Genomic DNA, 18,883 nt, shown 5'->3' with positions numbered 1-18,883 from the left:
AACAGTTTTCAATTTTCTGGCTGCAATTTTACAGAATGGCTGAACAAGACAAGGTTTTGTTCATTTCAGTCAGCAAGAGGGAATGACCAAAGCCGAGATCACAGGATGCAGTCCTGTTTGCCCTCACTGATGAAGCACTCGATCCAGTTTTAGGACAATATGGTGCATTCAGATAGCGAATGAGGGCACAAACACTTCTTCAAACAAGAAGCTTAACACATCGTTCATTCTTTACATTTATATCTGCAGCCTTGACCGCAATAATGTTTATGATCCTCAGGAATTCATCATAAAACACCCGCTGTCTCATCATATTTACTGAAACATCAACAATATCATTGCATAATCATCACATAAGCACTTTATTGTTGCTGCCTCAAACAAAGCTGCAATCTCTTAAATGGAGATTATGTCACCTTGACATCAAAATGTCTCCTTTTGTTACTGTAAAGCCACCGTGCTGCCCCCCTGTAACACTTAAGCTTATTACAGTGAACTAAAACCTAGGAAAAAATGAAAACTAACTCAAATAACATCAAAATCTACAGGAAATGTCCTCAGTTTGAGTGTCTGCCAGTTTGGTCAGGTGCATGGACTCGGTTGCTGAGACTGAAATGGACAAACCCACTCCAGAAACTAACTGAAACTAAAGAGAGATTGAGACAAAAATTAAAAACAGAACAAGTGTAATAACTCTGAAACACACAGCAGTTCAGTTCAGCTGGTTCAGGTCAAAAAGAAAAAAAGTTCCTTGTTACCTTTCAGTTCTAGTTGGTTTCATGTTCACACTGACTCCTTAGGAATGAACCAGAAGGAGTAAACATGGACTGAACATATTCAGTGGACAGTTTTTGTGTCCTCCTGCATGGTAGGAAGGTGCAATCTAGCTCTATTTGCCCCAACCCCCATACTCAGACCTGCTTGTCCTTGAAGTGAATTCCTTTCATAACAGGTCTGCACAATCAGTCTATGAATTCAAGCAGGGGAAAAAGTGATTGCATTCAAAAGCCTCATTCATAAGTGCTCATCTGTCATAAGTGCTCACTTTTGTAGTATATTAGAATCACAACTTGCATGTTGTTAAGCAACCCTGTGTTAGAATAGAATAATAATAATATAGAATAATAAAATAAATGAACCTTGGATATTCTTAAAGTGCATTGTTTTTTAATGGGTCCATTCACATCGGTTGACACGCTGTCCCTTGGAAATTAAATAGGTGGTTAAATGGAGCACCTTCATAATCAAATGGTTACCGTGTGTGCAGCACATCACATGGACATGGCCAGTGACCATGGTCTTACCCACTCTCTCAATATCTCTTCACTATCAATTAAATGCCAGATATTCCCAAAATAATTCTTTATTTATATTTATTATTATTTATTTATAAAAAAAAATACTTTGCGGTGGTTAGCACTGCTGCCTCACAGCAAGAAGGTTCCAGGTTCAAATCCGCTGGCCGGCAGGTTTGTGGATTGAACCTTGAACCTGACGTGGCAAAGAACCAAGGTTCTAAGTCACTAGGCCAGATTTATAGTTATCTTAACAGTGCGCAATGGATTTGAGAACACTTTGGCTAATAGGTCAAAACTTCAAGTCAGAAAAGTGATCAGGAAAGTCAGTCTGAGCAGTCAGACCCAAACAGTCTTCAGGAGACAGAGTTCAGAGCAGCAAACAGTCCTTTAATGCCGGCTTTTAAAGGGAGAACAGTCTATCTGCACAGTACATACAGTCAGAGAGTTCTGAGCTCTCACATACAGGACATCAGCTTATATTCTCATGAGGCTCCACCTGGTTTCCTTTCATCACAGCATCAAAACAACCAATCTAGTTATATTGTAACATTACACCATTATAATCATTGGTCAGGTGTCGGTAGTGTAACATTACACCATTATAATCATTGGTCAGGTGTCGGTAGTGTAACATTACACCATTATGTTTCTTGACCAGATGGGACTTGGGTGATGTATCCTTGAGTTGGGATTGTAGGGACTTTCCAGCCACCTGCACTTAGTGCGGGCATGCTTTTCCTCTTTTTATATGCTATGTTGTATACATTTTACACCAATATTTCTTTGACCTACCTTGTTCTTGTTTTTTATTCTAAACTCTCTCCTCTTATTTCTTAGCTTCCTTTTGTTGCCTTTTTTTAAAAAAATCATAGTGTTTAATGTAAGTGCACTTGTTTTAACATATATGTGATACAGTGAGGGTCGATGAGTGAGGGATACACACAGTTTTACTTCAGTCCAGTGATGAGTACATGTAAAGCCATAGTGAGGAGTATAAGTATTCAAACCATGGTGAAGAATATAAGTCATAGTCAGACTAATTACTAAAACTTCAATCAACATAACATCCTTCAGCATATATGTAGCTGTTCTAGTGTTTACTCCATTATTTCAACAGTTCCAGTGTTTAAATCAATATGGCAGCGTGCAAACTTCAGTTCTTTTAGCGCAACACTTGTCTTTTTTACACTACAAACCCTCTGTGTGGAGTTTGCATGTTCTCATTGTGCTTGTGTGGGTTTTCTCCACCTACTCCGGCTTCCTCCCACAGTCCACAAATGTGCAGGTTAATTGGTGGCTCTAAATTGCCCGTAGGTGTGAGCATACTCCAGGCCCCCACCCCCTCCCCCACCCCACCCCCCCCAAACTCCCCCGACCGTGGAGGATAAGCGATAAAGACATTGGAGACGACTGACATAAACTGGGGTGAAATGGAATATGTTATCTGTCCATCCAGGATCTCACCAGAAAGCCGTGCTCCTCCAGTCTGCTGGTTGCCGTCCATGTGTGTTTTGGTACGAGAACACACAAACAACGGCATTCTTGCTGGGGGTGGGTATTTACTCAGCTGTAAAAAAGGTATGCTCCTTCCTGACAGACAATCCTTGAAGATAACAAGTAATCTAACTTATGACGCTCAGCAGAAGTTGAACCAGGAAGGCTGTCTATTTTATGCTCATTTAATATTCATTGTCTCTTGCTGTCTCTCTCTCTCTCTCTCTCTCTCTCTCTCTCTCTCTCTCTCTCTCTCTATCCCTCCACTTCTAACTCATCAGCAGAGTGTAGGTCCTTCATTTTATACTTAAACTAATCAGTCTTTCCTGCACCATCATCTCATTGATGTCAAAGTTTAGCCACCGATTTTTCTTTCGTCCTTAAAGTCTGTGCTCACCATTGTCAGGGATGAAGGAGGACATCAATTCTATATTTAGAATTTATATATACTAAATACATTTGATTGTTTATTGCTACTAGCAATATTATAGGTATATAAGGACATATGCCATATGTAAATGCTTTTGCAGAATAAAAAAACGTATTTTTAAAGAATGAACGGGACAGATGAGGACTAAAACCATGTCTTACGTCTCATGATAAATGTGTTGTAATTACTTGTGAAGAATGACTTTACTCTTAAATTGGCTCTAGTCCACACTGATATAAAGTTGCTATTAAAACACAATACAATGGCAGTAGCCACCGCTTAACCTATTGTGACATAAAACGAAGAAACGACACGAAGGTCAAACATCCCCACAAATGGCCTTATTTTGGTTCAAACATTGAAGAAAATGCTTATACTATCAAAATAAGAAGCGAATGGAAGAAATATGTTTATAGGGCCTTTAAATCATCATTAAGCAGACATTAAATGAGAAAAAAAACATGTTCCAATAATATGTGGTCTGCTCCAGGTTCCACGCCCTGTGGTTCACAGGAGGCTTTACCTTACTCATGGTGGAGCACCAACCTGCTGCACCTCACCCACTGGGACTCAGCAGAGAGCAGCTGCTCTTGTCAAGTCAGACTCACAGAGGAAACAACAGGAAACAGGAAACAGGAGAGTTTCCCAGCAAAATAAAGCTGTGAATTTCCCCTACGACCTCATAGCTGTGTGTCGGTCCTCACCAGACCTCCGGGGGCCCTGAGAGCCCCAGGCCTCATCTGTGTCAGCTGATTTGTGCTAATTCACTGTCATTGGTGGATCGACTTTGCCGCCTGATCCTGAGGCCCGGTTCTGGATTCACAATCTACAAATTGTGTCATCAACTTCTGATTGTATCAAATTAGCAGTAAGATGGTGATATGGAGTAGGGGGACAGAGCGAGGACCGTGGTAGGGTGATCCGGCCCTGATGTCTTCCTACAGTCCTAAAAACACTTTCATTCATTTATGTCAAAGGATTCTCATTAGCTGATACCGGGGGGGGGGGGGCACCAGACAGTCTACGTGGGGTCACATGTGCACCTCTAATTGTGTTACACTGAGACAGTGGTTGTGAAGACATTTTCAGTCATTCATTCTGATGAATGTTCATCTGTGAGTGTGCTGAGGGGGAGGGCTGGGCCACAATGCAGGCTAAGGATGAGTCCCATGGATGGGGGGGGGTCCCAATTATCTCCAGTATCAGCAGCAGACACAGCAATTAATCTGTTCATTATTTGTATGATTATTGGTATGCAGTATGACGGCCTCCCAAATCACCAAGTCGTCCCCCGTGCTCACCAATAAACCAATCAGGCCGCGGTCATTTCTGTCTGAGGCTTTTATTTTGAAAAGCGTGTTCCTGTCCTCGGAGTGGGTATATGAGGAGGAGCTCAGCAGCGGCGCGCACACTGGATGGATGCTGCTGCTCTCCGGCGGAGGCTCCGAGGACCAGCTGGATGTGAAGCACGGGAATATTTGTTGTTGTTGGACCTCAGGACTCCTCTTCCTCCTCTTCCTCCTCTCTGTGGGGATTACACTCTGCCGGGATAACTGGTGACCGATGGTCAGGAGGTGAGTGATGGGCCAGACCCCCACAGTCAAGCTCGGACTACTTTATTAATCAGTCAATCTTTATTTATAGAGCGCCAGTTCACAACAGTGTTATCTCCAGACTCTTCCCATAAAGAGCAGGTCCAGACCAAACTCTTTAATTAGAGAGAGACCCAACGATTCAGGAATTCAACATTAAGGATTCAAGAATCCCCACATGAGCAGCACCAGAGATTAGATTAGATTATAATTAAAGGTCTTGTTCCTTCTGCTGTTAGAGAGGTTTCCCTGTCTCAGGAGGGAAGTGATGATGTCTGAGCCCCCAGCGCTCAGCCTGCTGAGCTGAGCCTGCCTTTGCCTCCTCTGAGGAACAGGCAGCCAGGGTTTGACAGAAAACTGTTCAGATTAGTGTTTGGAGGCACAGGTGACACCTCTGTGTTGGTTTTCTGATGTTGGCGTAACGTCCTCATCCTTTGGGTCCCACACAGCTCACCGCTGGAGGAGGAACATGTGTGTCATCCTCTCTCCTGAGCTGAGGGAAACACTGTGCGTAGAAACAAGTGGCATCCCTTCTCTGTGCCACAGACTGGGTGGACACATCCAATGAAGCTAACACAGAAGGATACAGAAGGACGGTTAAGCTTTGTCATTACACCACGTGAGGACAGATTCCAGCTCGTATACATTGTATGTGTCGGTCTTAGACATGTTAAGAACAAGCTGTTATAAAAACTCAGTAACTGAAATCCAGCTGACTTCATTGAATGTTTTGGTGGGGTGTGCTGTGAATTAACAGTACTGTGGGCAGTATCCACTGTTTGTGCTCACACGCAGTCAATAAGGTGAGGTGATTAAACAAGGCACAGTATCTCCAGGACCCCAAACACACCATGGGTTTCATCTGATAAAGACGAGGCTCTGATTGATTGACAGCTTTAATGTTTTCGCGTGCTTTATTTATCTGTGTGTGGTTCGTGGTGTGAATCCGGCTTTATCTCAGTCTCAGTCATTGTTACTAAGGGTTAGCGCCTTTACACACACACACACACTTTATTTACACAGCACTTATCAAAAACAAAAAAATCCATGAGTGTGTGAGTAGCTTGTCACTGTTCCAGTGGTCCAGGTGGAGAACATTCTGACGACTTCAGTGCTGTTCAGGACACTTTAATCTGCAAATCTCAGTGTGTGTTAAAAGCCACTTTTACCTAACACAGACAGTTTTATTTGATCTCAGTTTGTTTACATTACAGCCTAAATGATAAGAAGGACCTTTGTGCTCTGAACAATGCATCATATCTTAGAAGCAGATCTGTAACGTTCTGTCAGATAAACGGAGTAAAAAGCAGAAGATTTGCCTTTGAAATGTAGTGCAGCAGAAGTTAAAGGCACAAAATACTCAAATGCTAAGTACTGCACTGCACACTGGGATGTATGTGGGTGTTACTTTAGTAAGTGCGTTTACTCCTTCCCCCCGTGTCTGAAGTGAAGTTCATCAGCATCCATTAGCAGCTCCACGTGAACTTGGCCTTTGCGGCCTAATAAGATGAAGAGTGACACCGCGTCTGATTCTGACCTGCAGCGTGTCTTATTTCAAGTAAGAAGCAGACAGAATCCTTGAATTTTGTATGAGAAAAGCTTCAAAGTAGCTGAAAGTAGCTGTTGATATGGGAACTGGATGTGTCAGCCATTTACTACTACTTCATTAAAAATGAAAGCGTTAGAAGATGTTATTAAGTGCCAATGTGCCAACACAGTGACACAGTGAAGATGAACACATGAGGAGTACTTGGATCAGACAGCACTGTCTCAGATGTATATCCCAAAACTTTTTTAGTCTCATGACTCCAAGCGTGGCATTGTGGGGATTGTTCCTGAATGTGGTGAATAGGTTCCTCCAAAATCAAACACAGGACAAGTCGAACATCGGAGTTTAGAAATACACTGGTGAACCTGAGCGACACATCAACTTAACACTCTTTAATTAGGTTTTTTAGGATTAAACTTGGATTCATTTTGAAATTTTAGAAAATAAATGCCCCCCAATTTGCTAAAATGACCAAAGGCGACGGCCCCGGAACGGCATCAGCACCTCTGACGAGGACGGATGTGACAGGAAATAGCTGATTAAAATGGCACAGTAGCACATACTGTGCTATTGTTTCCTGCCAGAGATGTACGTCTTTGGAAACAGCTCACGCACATAAAGTTTCTTTTTCAAAACAGGCTCGGTCCCTTCTGAAAACAGGCAGAATGCTGTAACCAGAACTTGATGCTTGTAAGGCTAAATAATCGGATCATTGTGAAGTCAGATAGCACAGAGGCAGAGAGGGGGGGGGGGGTGATATGTTGGACAGCTCTCTCTTCTAGCTGAGGACTCTAATCATTAAATCACTTGGACTCTGTCAGTTGGGTAGAGGTGACTAATCTACAGATATTTTCCTTGGGGATGAATAAAGTCTTATTGCTCCTCTCTTGTGTTCCTGCTGGGGTGTCACAGCTCTGTTGCATTGACATTTATCTCACCTACAACAATGTGCGGTCTACCATCCCCTTCATCACATCTTATCACTGTTTCTCTTTGTTAAATTGCATCTATTTTCCAATAAATATTAAACATTCACAATTCACAATCAAACATTCATAATTTGAGCACAGCACTGTTCCCCCTACATGTCACATCAGAGTCTGGGTTTATCAGTGAAGGCACTGGTAGGCTTAAATGGTGTGGGATTTAATGAGGCCATGCTCCCTCGTATGGTTGGATTATTTAAACTGCTTTGAAATGTGGCAACAAATAATTGTGTTCGTTTCTTCAGCAATAAAGTAACATAAGTGACATCGTGACTTTTCCTGTTGGGGAAAACAGAGCAGATGGTTTATGCCCTCGAGGCTTCCTGTTTATCGTCATCATTTTCATTTGATTTGATTTGTTCTTATTTGTGTTATATGTTTAAGTGACGCGACTAACAGCTATCTATCTGTTGTCTATCTGTTTTCCCCCCCGCACTTTACATGTCAAACAAACATGTCAGAAATATAATGGAAATATAGTGTCCTCTTTGATGTAGAGAGCATTTTGTATTCCACATTCACATTCACATGTATATGTGTGGAAACCAGAGAACTCATCCTCTCAGATGTCAGAGTGCTGTAGGCACTGCTGTGTGTGTGTGTGCTGTCAGATGTTGCCCCTGTGCTGGGTTTCTAACCGCAAAGTGTCTCTAATTTTGCATTGGATTATCATGGTGATGACTGGTCCTCCTGAACGGACTAATTAAATCTACCGAGGAAAAGCTTCTCCCTCTTTGAAAGGCAACAAGGAGACCAAACCTGGAGTTGACTTCTTTGATTAAAATGATTTCCTGTTTGATAACCCCAAACATAACACACCTTTGACAGTTCATAGGTTGTGTGTACTACCCTTCATGTGTTGGATGGCCTGATCCCTTCCTGGCAAAATGATCTGTTCTATCCCCTGCAAACACACCGATGACATAAAGTGAGGAAATTGTTTAAAAGAGTGACAAACTGCAGAGTTCTTTATCAGTTACTGCTCACTGAGCCCTGTTGCTCTTACTGTCCAGTCTGTCCATGGTTAGCACTGTTGCCTCACAGCAAGACGTTTTAATCTCTGCATGTTCTCCCCGTGCTTGTGTGTGTTTTCTCTGGGCACTCCGGAGTCCACTTCCTCCCACACTCCAAAGAAATTGGTTAATTGGTGACGTGCCTGTAGGTGTGAGTGTGAGCGTGAGCGGCTGTCTGTCTCTGTGTGTTGGCCCTGTGGTTGGCTGCAGACCATCCATCCATTAAATAGCTGCCACTTCAAGGGCAGAAAAAAGCACGACCTCATGAGTCTGTGCTGATGTGTATAACCAATATAAAGCTGACAGCGGCTGCCACACACACACACGCTTCTCAAACGCTCTCGTGCCACATGTGCTCATGCAATGAGGAACACATTTCTAACGTTTCAGTCAGCACAGAGAGTTTGGACAGAGCAGACTGCTGTCCACTGACGGACAGCTGCCCCGTAACACTCACATCCCGTCCAGCTCCTTATAAACTCAGGTCTTTCAAATGGTCCAGTGTTTGAATCTAACAATGTTGGGGCATTCATTGTCCTCACTTTAAAAAGAGCAAAGTATTTCATCCTGTTCTATTGTGATGTAGACGACTTTCTGTTTGCGTGTGCTTATAGTTCAGTAAGACGTTTTCAACTCATTCAACGATCCTTTGACTTTGTTTGTGTCTTAATGTCAAAGTTTTATTGTCCAAATTCTCACAGTTTAAAGCAGTGATTTTCAACCACTGTGCCGCAGTACACTAGTGTGGCGTGAGAAATGATCCAATTTCACTTAATTAGTCTTAAAATTCTTTTTTTATTAACATTTATTAATTATTATCTGCAAATAATACGCCATTGTGGAGTGTCTGTGCTGTAACATAGTGACTGGCAGAGTAAGGTAATGTTCGTCCGGGTGGCAGCAGGTGGCTAACAAGAGAATTAGTGATGCATGCGACAGGTCGCGGTGACAGTGATGGAGAAGTTTTTAAAAAGGAAAAATGCTAACTCCGATCTGGGCCCTGGACAAGATTGTGACCCAGGCCCTAGTGTGAGTGGTGGTGAAAAGAAAGCAAAGACAGTGAGCTTGAGGCGATACAGTGAAGGCTATCTTTGGTTCAGATTTACTTTTACCGGGGATGAGATGACACCGACTCCATTATGCTTGGTGGTGAGAAGCTGTCCAACAGCGCCGTGGTGTCTCCAAATGAAACACCCGGCGCTTCAAAACAAGCTGATGGACTATTTTGTTCAACATAGAGAAACAGGCGACTTTTAGGAGAAAAACCACAAAGGTAAATGAGAAAGCCCTCAAAGCTAGTTACCTAGTTGCTGAACTCGAGAGAGAGGGAGACAGAGAGAGAGAGAGAGAGACTATATTGTAATCATATATACTGTATTAGGCTTCAGAGTGTCATTTTGTAACATGTTTGGTTGGTGGTGTGCCGCAAGATTTTTCCAATGTAAAAAATGTGCCGTGGCTCAAAAAAGGCTGAAAAACACTGGTTTAAAGGACAACACATTATCTGGACTGGACATATGTGGTACAGTTACACTTTAAATTATTCACCCCCCATTGCAAAATAGGTGTACTGGCAACATGTATAAACTTTCAGCTGACAACTCAAACAAGACCAATTGAAATAGTTCAACCCAAGTAATATCACTGGTGGTTTCTCCAAATTCAAGACAATATGACAACTGCAGTCTCAAAATGATTCAACCCTTTCTCGACAAGCATCTTTAGTATTTAGTAAAGCACCCTTTTGCTGTTATGACCTGCTGCTAACGTGATGCACAGCCAGTCACCAGGTTCTGAGCCCGTTCTTCATGGACAACAACCTCCAGCTCTCTGATGTTCTTGGGTTTGTGTGCTGCAAACGTCTTCTTCAAATCCCACCAGAGATTTTCTGTGGGATTCAAGTCATGCATCATACGGCCAGTCCATTATTATATTGGAATAATAGTTCATCACTGTTGTTGATTAGTTAGTGGAAAGAGTTAATGCCAGAGCTCATCGCTGTGCAGAGGCACATACCATGCAGGCTGTAGGCTGTAGACAGATAAGCTCACCAGGTGATTTAGTCTTATGCAACAGGAGACTGGATCAACATGGAATCAGTGTGTTACATGTGTCTGATGTGTAGAAAAGTACAGAACGTCCTTTGCCATCAGATGCTGGCCACCCAAATTCTAGCTTTTTCACTTGAAAGCTGAATTGAGGGGGGAAAAAAAGCCTGACGTACATGCAGAGGCAACCCAGTTAACAGTTCAGATGCTGTATATTTTGTAATGAGAGGGGGGGCGTCGTGGCTTTGTTTGGGAGGAGAGACACGGCTTGAAAGCAGGCAGTTTTACACCTAAAACAGTAGGCTCAATTGAGAGCACCGATTAAGTATTCAGTGCACACGAATGAGTAAATTGAGAGCACGCTTTTGCTCCTCCACAGCAGCCCCCCCGACCCCCCAACCCCCCCATGCTCCTTACTTTCCCTTTGGAGTGACTGATTAGAGAGGAGGTGAGCACTTTGTCTTATTTCACAGGCACTAACAGTGGAGTGTCCTTGACAGCTGACAACTGACAGAAATGACAGAAGACATGCTGTTCACTGATGGATTACTCAAGTACGTTTCAAGCCATGGCAAGTTTATTTTTAATTTGTACTGACATGGAAAAAACAGTGTATACCTGGAAGCAAAGAAAAGCTCTTCAAATCAGAAAGTTTGCATTAGAAATAATTGCTAGATCTTATCTTTAACGTTGCAGTGATTCGTATTGTCATTTGATTAAATGGTGAAGTGTAATGGAGTGTGAAAGGGGTGGCTTGTAGAGATGGAGCAACATTATCGTTCTCCAAATTCACGAGTATTTAGACTTCACAACATTTCTTAAGGACACAACTAAAAACACGTCACAGCGAAAAAACACAGACACATTATGAGAACTTGGTTTGAGGCGTCACCATACATGTGATGGTAAATGCTCTGTATTTGTACGGCTCCTTTCTAGCCATTTCAACCACTCAAAGCGCTTTTACATCACATCCTCGTTCACCCATCATTCATTCAGGAGGAAATCTAAGCTGGAGGAGACTGTTCTTTCACACACATTCACACACTGAAGCTGCTTCAGGAGGAAATGGTGTCTTGCCCGAGGACACTTCGACATGCTGACTGATCGAAAAACCGACCTTCCAATTGATGGACGACCCACTCTACCTTTCAGTGAATTAATAACATAATCTATTGGATTATGAAAAAATTCTGTCTAAAATGAATACTTTTGGATTACTTCAAAATCAAACATTGAAAATATTCCACTTTATTCTGAATAAATGGAGCTGCAGCATTTTCTTTCTTCAAACATTTTCAATGCAAATAAAATGCATTTTGCAAATTCAGTCTTTACATTTTGTCAAATCAAATGACCCTTATAAAGTACTGGCACACACTCCAGGTGTGCTGTGTCTGTTCTGCAACATGTGGGATGCTGCTTCATTTAAATGAGTCATTTGAATGAAAATTGTAAATTATTCATCTTGAAATTGCCATACTTTTAAAACGTGATTACAAATATAACCAAGTGACTCTTGGCAGTGTAAATACAATGTAACTTCTATTTGTTTCAAATGTAATCTGGTCTGATTATTTACTTTTGTAATCTCATTAACAAGATCCCATGTAATCCATTACTGACTTTAGCTATGTACTAAAACTTCTGAATCTTGGTCGCTCCTGAATTCCTCTGTACTTGTCTGTGCTCTTAACATAACACAGTAAAAGCTTCTGTTAGAGCAGGGGTGCCCACACTTGTTCGGCTTGCGAGCTACTTTTAAAACGACCAGGTCAAAATGATCTACCTACATTAAAAATGCTAAACATATATTTATTTCTATATATATATATATATACCAAGTATACTTTATATACACAATACATGTTGGCGTACACTGTATAACTGCAGCTAATGGAACCCTTGGTATCACACATAAACACTGACAGCAGTAACAAACAGTGATGGAACCATCAGTATTGCCTCTCACTACCTTCCTCTGATGACTTGCACTGAATGGAGTCCAATATCCCTTCCTATCCTATTCCCCATCCCAGAGTATCCCTTCTTTAGTAGATATACATTGGAAGGCAAACTAGGTCACTTCGCTCGCTGGAGTTTTGCAGTAGCTAGTGTGTTTGACCGCTCATGTCCCTGCCTGTGACCCTTAGCAGAGAAGAGATCTCAGACTGGCACTCCTGTACGGAAATCAAGTCACAAACGCCGTAGAGAGGATACAGACATTCATTTATTTTCTAAAGCACACATGTCAAACTCAAGGCCCGTGGGCCACATCCGGCCCAAGATACAATTATATCCGGCCCGCGAGATAATTTCATGTGACTATTAAGAATGGCCCGTCGGTAAACAGCACTCCCACCTCTAATACTACAAATCCCACAATGCACTGAACAGCTGCCGCGCTAGTCAGGACCCGTGCAGCAGCCCCTCCTCCCCCAGGTATAATGACCGATCAGCAGATCAATGCATCGATCAGCGCCATTAAGCTAACCCCCCCAAAATAAATGGCTAAACGAAAAGTGGACTTTGAAAACAGAGACTTTCAAAGCAGGTGGGGGCAGAGTTTTACCTGTTTGTCGATATCAGAGTTGAACCTGTGTGTCTTGTTTGTGGAGCTGATGTAGCTATAATTAAAGAATATAAATATAAGACGACACTATGAGACAAAACAGAAAAAAATTATTTAAAATTCTATTTATTTGAAGTTTGGCTGTTTACATTCTTATATATATATATATATATATATATATATATATATATATATATATATATATATATATATATATATATATATATATATATATATATATATATATATGTATATATTATTATTATATTATATTATATACTATAATAAAAGAGTCACTATTAGAGTCTTCACTAAATGTTGAGCCCGTTCGACTTAGACTGTGTTTTAAGTTTTGGCCCTTTCTTTGATTGAGTTTGACCCCCCTGTTCTAAAGAGAGAGAAAAAAGCTTTCACCATTGATTCTAAAAATGTGTCCTCACTGTGATCAAACAGGCAGGCTTGCAGACTTGATTAACCCAATGAGAATTCATATCCACCCAACACGGACCCCGACAGAAAGCCCCCCCTTGTCAGCCTGGTTCTGTTCCAGGTTTCTTCCTGTTAAAGGGGAGTTCTTCCTCCACTGTTTCCTAATATAATATCTGATGCTGCTCATGTGAGGATTCTTGAATCCTTAATGTTGAATTCCTGAATCGTTGGGTCTCTCTCTAATTAAAGAGTTTGGTCTAGACCTGCTCTTTATGGAAAGAGTCTGGAGATAATGCTGTTGTGAATTGGTGCTATATAAATAAAGATTGATTGATTGATTGATTGATATCCAGCTCTCTGTGCTCTAGATTAGCAGTCAATCTGAATACAAATGGTGATTCCTGTTAACTGCAGAGGCACAAAATGGAGCCTATAATGGAGTAGGTAGTAGGTTTTTAATGCATTTAAAGCTCAAACATTAGCTGTTGTTTTTAAATCTTGGCTGTCAGGTCTTATTGTTATTGCACCAGTGTTTTGAGTTTAGATCACAGCAAATACTGAGTCTACATTGATTATACACATTCACAGAGTATACAGTGTGCCAAATTACACGATAAACGGTCCTCATCTCCCTGATGAAAACAGGTTGGGAACATTCAGAGCTTCTTATTGTGCTGTGTACTGAGTGACTGTTGGCTACAGAAGAGCTCACTGGAGGTGGAGCGATTGTTCAAACAGCTCCAAGGGCTGTGGTCTGACTGTGGTGAAACTTGAGACTAAAGCCATGAATGAGCTGCATGCTCATTTGATTAAATGAACTGGAAGAATGATGCGAGTTGGTCTTGTGAGCTCTAACTTTAGTCCTTAGTGCTCAGGATTTCACAGCTCATAATTGAATTAATTCCATGAAGGAAGGACATTGTCAGCTCATTTCTCTGTTTCTCTAAAATATGATTGTGATTTATCTCGCAACCATGATTATTTATCAACAATCAATATTATAAAAGGTCATTCAAACTGACAACTCCTCAGCTAGAAGGAGCATTTTAGCTTCTTTCAGCTAATTCTTTTGGACAGATAGACAAGGACAGATAGACAAAATTGCTAGCATGTAAACATGAGTCTTGGCAGGTATCGAGTCATATATTTTTCTCAGGAGTTGGACACATAAAAGACAGATAAAAGGAGAGTGAACATTGAATGTTGTCAGGTGGTCAGAAACGCGACTTCAGCCTAATTCTCTAAGTTACCCCACTTCTGCTGGATGTGTAAACTGGCTGCATTTTGTCAATACGTTTGCCAAAGCAACTTAAAGTGATTACATTATATACTATAATGCAGCTTTAAAGCATATATGTAGTAGTACATGACACATTTTTTTCTTTTTCTTTTTTTGTTTCAGAATTATCAACCATGGAAGACACACATCATCATACATGCCTGTCAACTCACTTTCCTGCCTGTAATTCAGTTACTGTTGGTACAGTTAGGTCCATAAATATTTGGACATTGACACAATTTTCAGCATTTCGGCTCTGTACACCACCACAATGGATTTGAAATGAAACAACATCAAGATGTGCTTGCAGTGCACACTTTCAGCTTTAATTCGAGGGTATTTACATCCAAATCAGGTGAAAGGTGTAGGAATTACGACACATTTTATATGTGCCCTGTGGTCAAGAAAACCCCTTCACAACAGTTGGCCAGATCAAGAACACTCTCCAGGAGGTCGGCATGTCTGTGTCAACAACAATTAAGAGAAGACTTCACCAGAGTGAATACAGAGGGTTCACCACAAGGTGTCAACCATTGGTGAGCCTCAAAAACAGGAAGGCCAGATTAGAGTTTGCCAAAAAACATCTAAAAGAGCCTGTGCAGCTCTGGAACAACATCCTATGGACAGATGAGACAAAGATCAACTAGTATCAGAATGATGGGAAGAGAAGAGTGTGGAGAAGGGAAGGAACTGCTCAAGATCCAAAGCATACCACCTCATCAGTGAAGCATGGTGGTGGTAGTGTGATGGCGTGGGCGTGTATGGCTGCCAATGGAACTGGTTCTCATATATCTATTGATGATGTGACTGCTGACAAAAGCAGCAGGATGAATTCTGAAGTGTTTCCCGCAATATTCTCTGCTCATATTCAGCCAAATGCTTCAGAACTCATTGCTTCATGGTGCAGATGGACAATGACCCGAAGCATACTGCGAAAGCAACCAAAGAGTTTTTTAAGGCAAAGAAGTGGAATGTTCTGCAATGGCCAAGTCAATCACCTGACCTGAATCCTATTAAGCATGCATTTCACTTGCTGAAGACAAAACTGAAGGGAAAATGCCCCAAGAACAAGCAGGAACTGAAGACGGCTGCAGTAGAGGCCTGGCAGAGCATCACCAGGGACAAAACCCAGCGTCTGGTGATGTCTATGGGTTCCAGGCTGTCACTGACTGCAAAGGATTTGTAACCAAATATTAAAAGTAATTCCTACATTGTTCACCTGATTTGGATGTAAATACCCTCAAATTAAAGCTGAAAGTGTGCACTTAACGCACATCAAATCCATTGTCCAGAGCCGAAATGCTGAAAATTGTGTCAATGTCCAAATATTTCTTAATTCTTCCTTGAGTTCTGATTTATGTCTCAAGTAACTGCTGAGTTACAGTGATCAGACATCTCCCAGTTTCAAGCTGGATGGTTTGAGTCCTGACAAATGTCTGACTTTTTTTTTTTTATAAAATGTCTCTTTTTTTAACATTGGTCACTAAATTGTCTCAGTTTTCATACAACTGAAATAATAATTCTAATATCCACTCATCATTACCTATTCCAGTATAAAGCAATAAACAATGCATCACACCTGTGGATCCAAAACTGACTGGTCTGTATGTGTCAGTGTGTCAATGTCTAGGCTGTTTCTAGGCTATGCTTGCAGCTTTTTCTGACAGAACCTGTCAGTATGCTAACATTAAGTTGTCATGCCAAAGACAAAGTCAGTTGCTCCAGGAGACCAAACTCCTTCCTTTGTACAGCACCTGGCTACGATGACGCTGTGTGGTGTTGAGAGGTATGCTCGGCCTGGTGCCTGCATAAACGCATTTGCTTTAAGGATTCCAGTTTGGGGGTTTGAAAATATGGTTACCGTATTCTGTCACTGTAGACACTGAGCAACGGGATAAGCATCAGTGCGTCTGTCACTTTAATGTTACAACATGTAGAAATTGGCAACCTGCTCCAAAAAAGCTTTTCACCTTCTCCTTCCCTCGAAGATATAGTCATTGCCTCAAGGTTCTTTTATTTATCATTTTACAACATAGAGTTGCATAATCAAATGAAAGTTGTTCCTTCATGCTACACACAGAAAGAACATTATGTTAGCTGCAGCAACAGGATAGTGATGATGATCTGGGAAAAATCCTCCTTCAAATTTGACTGTTTGAGCAGTCTGCTGCTCTCACTCAAAACGCCATGCTGTCTCCTGGTGGACTGACGGCTGGCTAGATGCTACAGTGAATCACTATCGCCCCTGAAGTACAAAGTGTCACGAGACAGTGCGGCCTGCAGCTAGTTGGTTAGCATGCCAACTTCAGTAGATATCTCTGCAACACACACACATAGACGTCTTTGACATGACAGTCAATACTGATATTTGTACACCTTTTGGTGATAAGGTCACTTGATTTGTGAATGTTTGAAACTAAAACTAATGACCTCTTTCGCATTACGAGTAGTCCTGTCGTTACTTGTTGAATTAATATGAATGAATATGATAATAGCTGTGTTAGTTATTATGAAAGAACGTTTCTCTTATGGACACGGTAATGTACCTCCTGACCTTGGTGGGTCAAATAAGAATGTGATGTGATGTGAATTGATTTTTCTGTTGCCATGGATGTTTTCTGCATGGATGTGTTCTGCAGTGACGTGTGCAATTGATCAATAGATCTGAAGGAGAACATAGGCACCAATTTGATTATTTGGCCATATCTGAAAACACCCTATGCTTTTGAATTATAGCTTATCACCATATATTAATCATACTGTAGTTGCATACGTATGTGTTTATAGTTTTGTGTGTACATATATATATATATACATATTTATATATATATGTGACCCGTAGCAGAGAAGAGATCTCAGACTGGCAGCCCTGTACGTCAATCAAGTCGCAAACACCGTAGGGAGGATACAGACATTCATTTATTTTCTAAACTGCTTAGTCCTAATTAGGGACGATAGGTATAGACTAAAGACTTTTTTTTAAATGTCACGCGATCTACCCACACTACCATCACGATCTACCGGTCGATCGTGATTGACACATTGAGCACCCCTGACATAGAGCAATCTGCTTAAACATGTGGCTTCACACAACCAATGGCTCTATTTTGGTTCTGCTTTAAACAGATCAGTTATACCAAGCTCAGTGGCATTGGCTATTGTACTTATGTTTGAGGACAGCGCTCCTGACTGAATTGGATTTTTTTCTATTGGTCAGGGTGCTCAGATAAGACAGACAGCATATTGCAAATCCTACATAGGAGATTCTACATCTTACTATATTTTTTGTTTGTTCAAATTCAGCCAACAAAAGGTATGATCCTGTGACAGTGGTATTGTCACCGACCTCTCACCTTTCAGGAGTTTGCAGCTGGGAGGCTAACAAGTGCTGTGGATGGAAAGGATTGCACAGTGGCTTGATGAATCATCTTTGTTTAGTCAAACAAAAGGTTTTTTTTTCTTTCTAAAATTGATGAAGAGCATCGTACTGTTGACATTCCGATTAAGAGTGAAAAGATTTCTGTAGTTTCTGAAGGCTGGAGAAACAGTTTTTAAACCACTTAACTATACAAACAAACCTTATCTTCACTTCAATATTTTCACTGTAGTATACTACAGAAACATCATCTTCTGAGCTTAGGGAATCTCTCAATTTTATGTGTTATGTATAACATTTTTATATATAACAAAAGGTCTGGTCCCTCCTCCACCGTGGGGCCTTGTTTACTTTTGTTTGGAATAAAATGCTCAAAGAAAATCACAAGACTATCCTCTGCAAGAGATGTTACTGTACCCTTTCATCGCACTGCCTTTGTGTAGGTAGCTTCCTCTTAAAGCCACCACTTGATGTGCACTTGAATGTTTATAACATTCAAAAATCAATATCTTGAAAATGTGTAGAAATAACGGTATCAACGTTATGCCGAAGCTGTCTCAGCATTTGGCTAAACAACTGAGGCACAGTGGATGAAATGGTAACAGTTCTGTTTAATATCGTACATGGTTCTCTACACATTAAACAAACAAACAAAACAACACATACATACTTTTGCAAGTAAGCTCACCACTTTTTTATCCAGTTAACATGTTTGCCAGAGAAACAACAATGTCAAGATAATTCTGAATCAACTTGGAAAGAAACAAAGGACACAGCCGTCTCTGCTGTAGTGACATAAGGCAATCTCCTGCTGACA

The sequence above is a fragment of the Pempheris klunzingeri genome, chromosome 18 (assembly GCF_042242105.1).
Source record: "Pempheris klunzingeri isolate RE-2024b chromosome 18, fPemKlu1.hap1, whole genome shotgun sequence".
NCBI classification, from domain to species: domain Eukaryota; kingdom Metazoa; phylum Chordata; class Actinopteri; order Acropomatiformes; family Pempheridae; genus Pempheris; species Pempheris klunzingeri.
Note: the sequence above shows the minus strand (reverse complement) of the source record.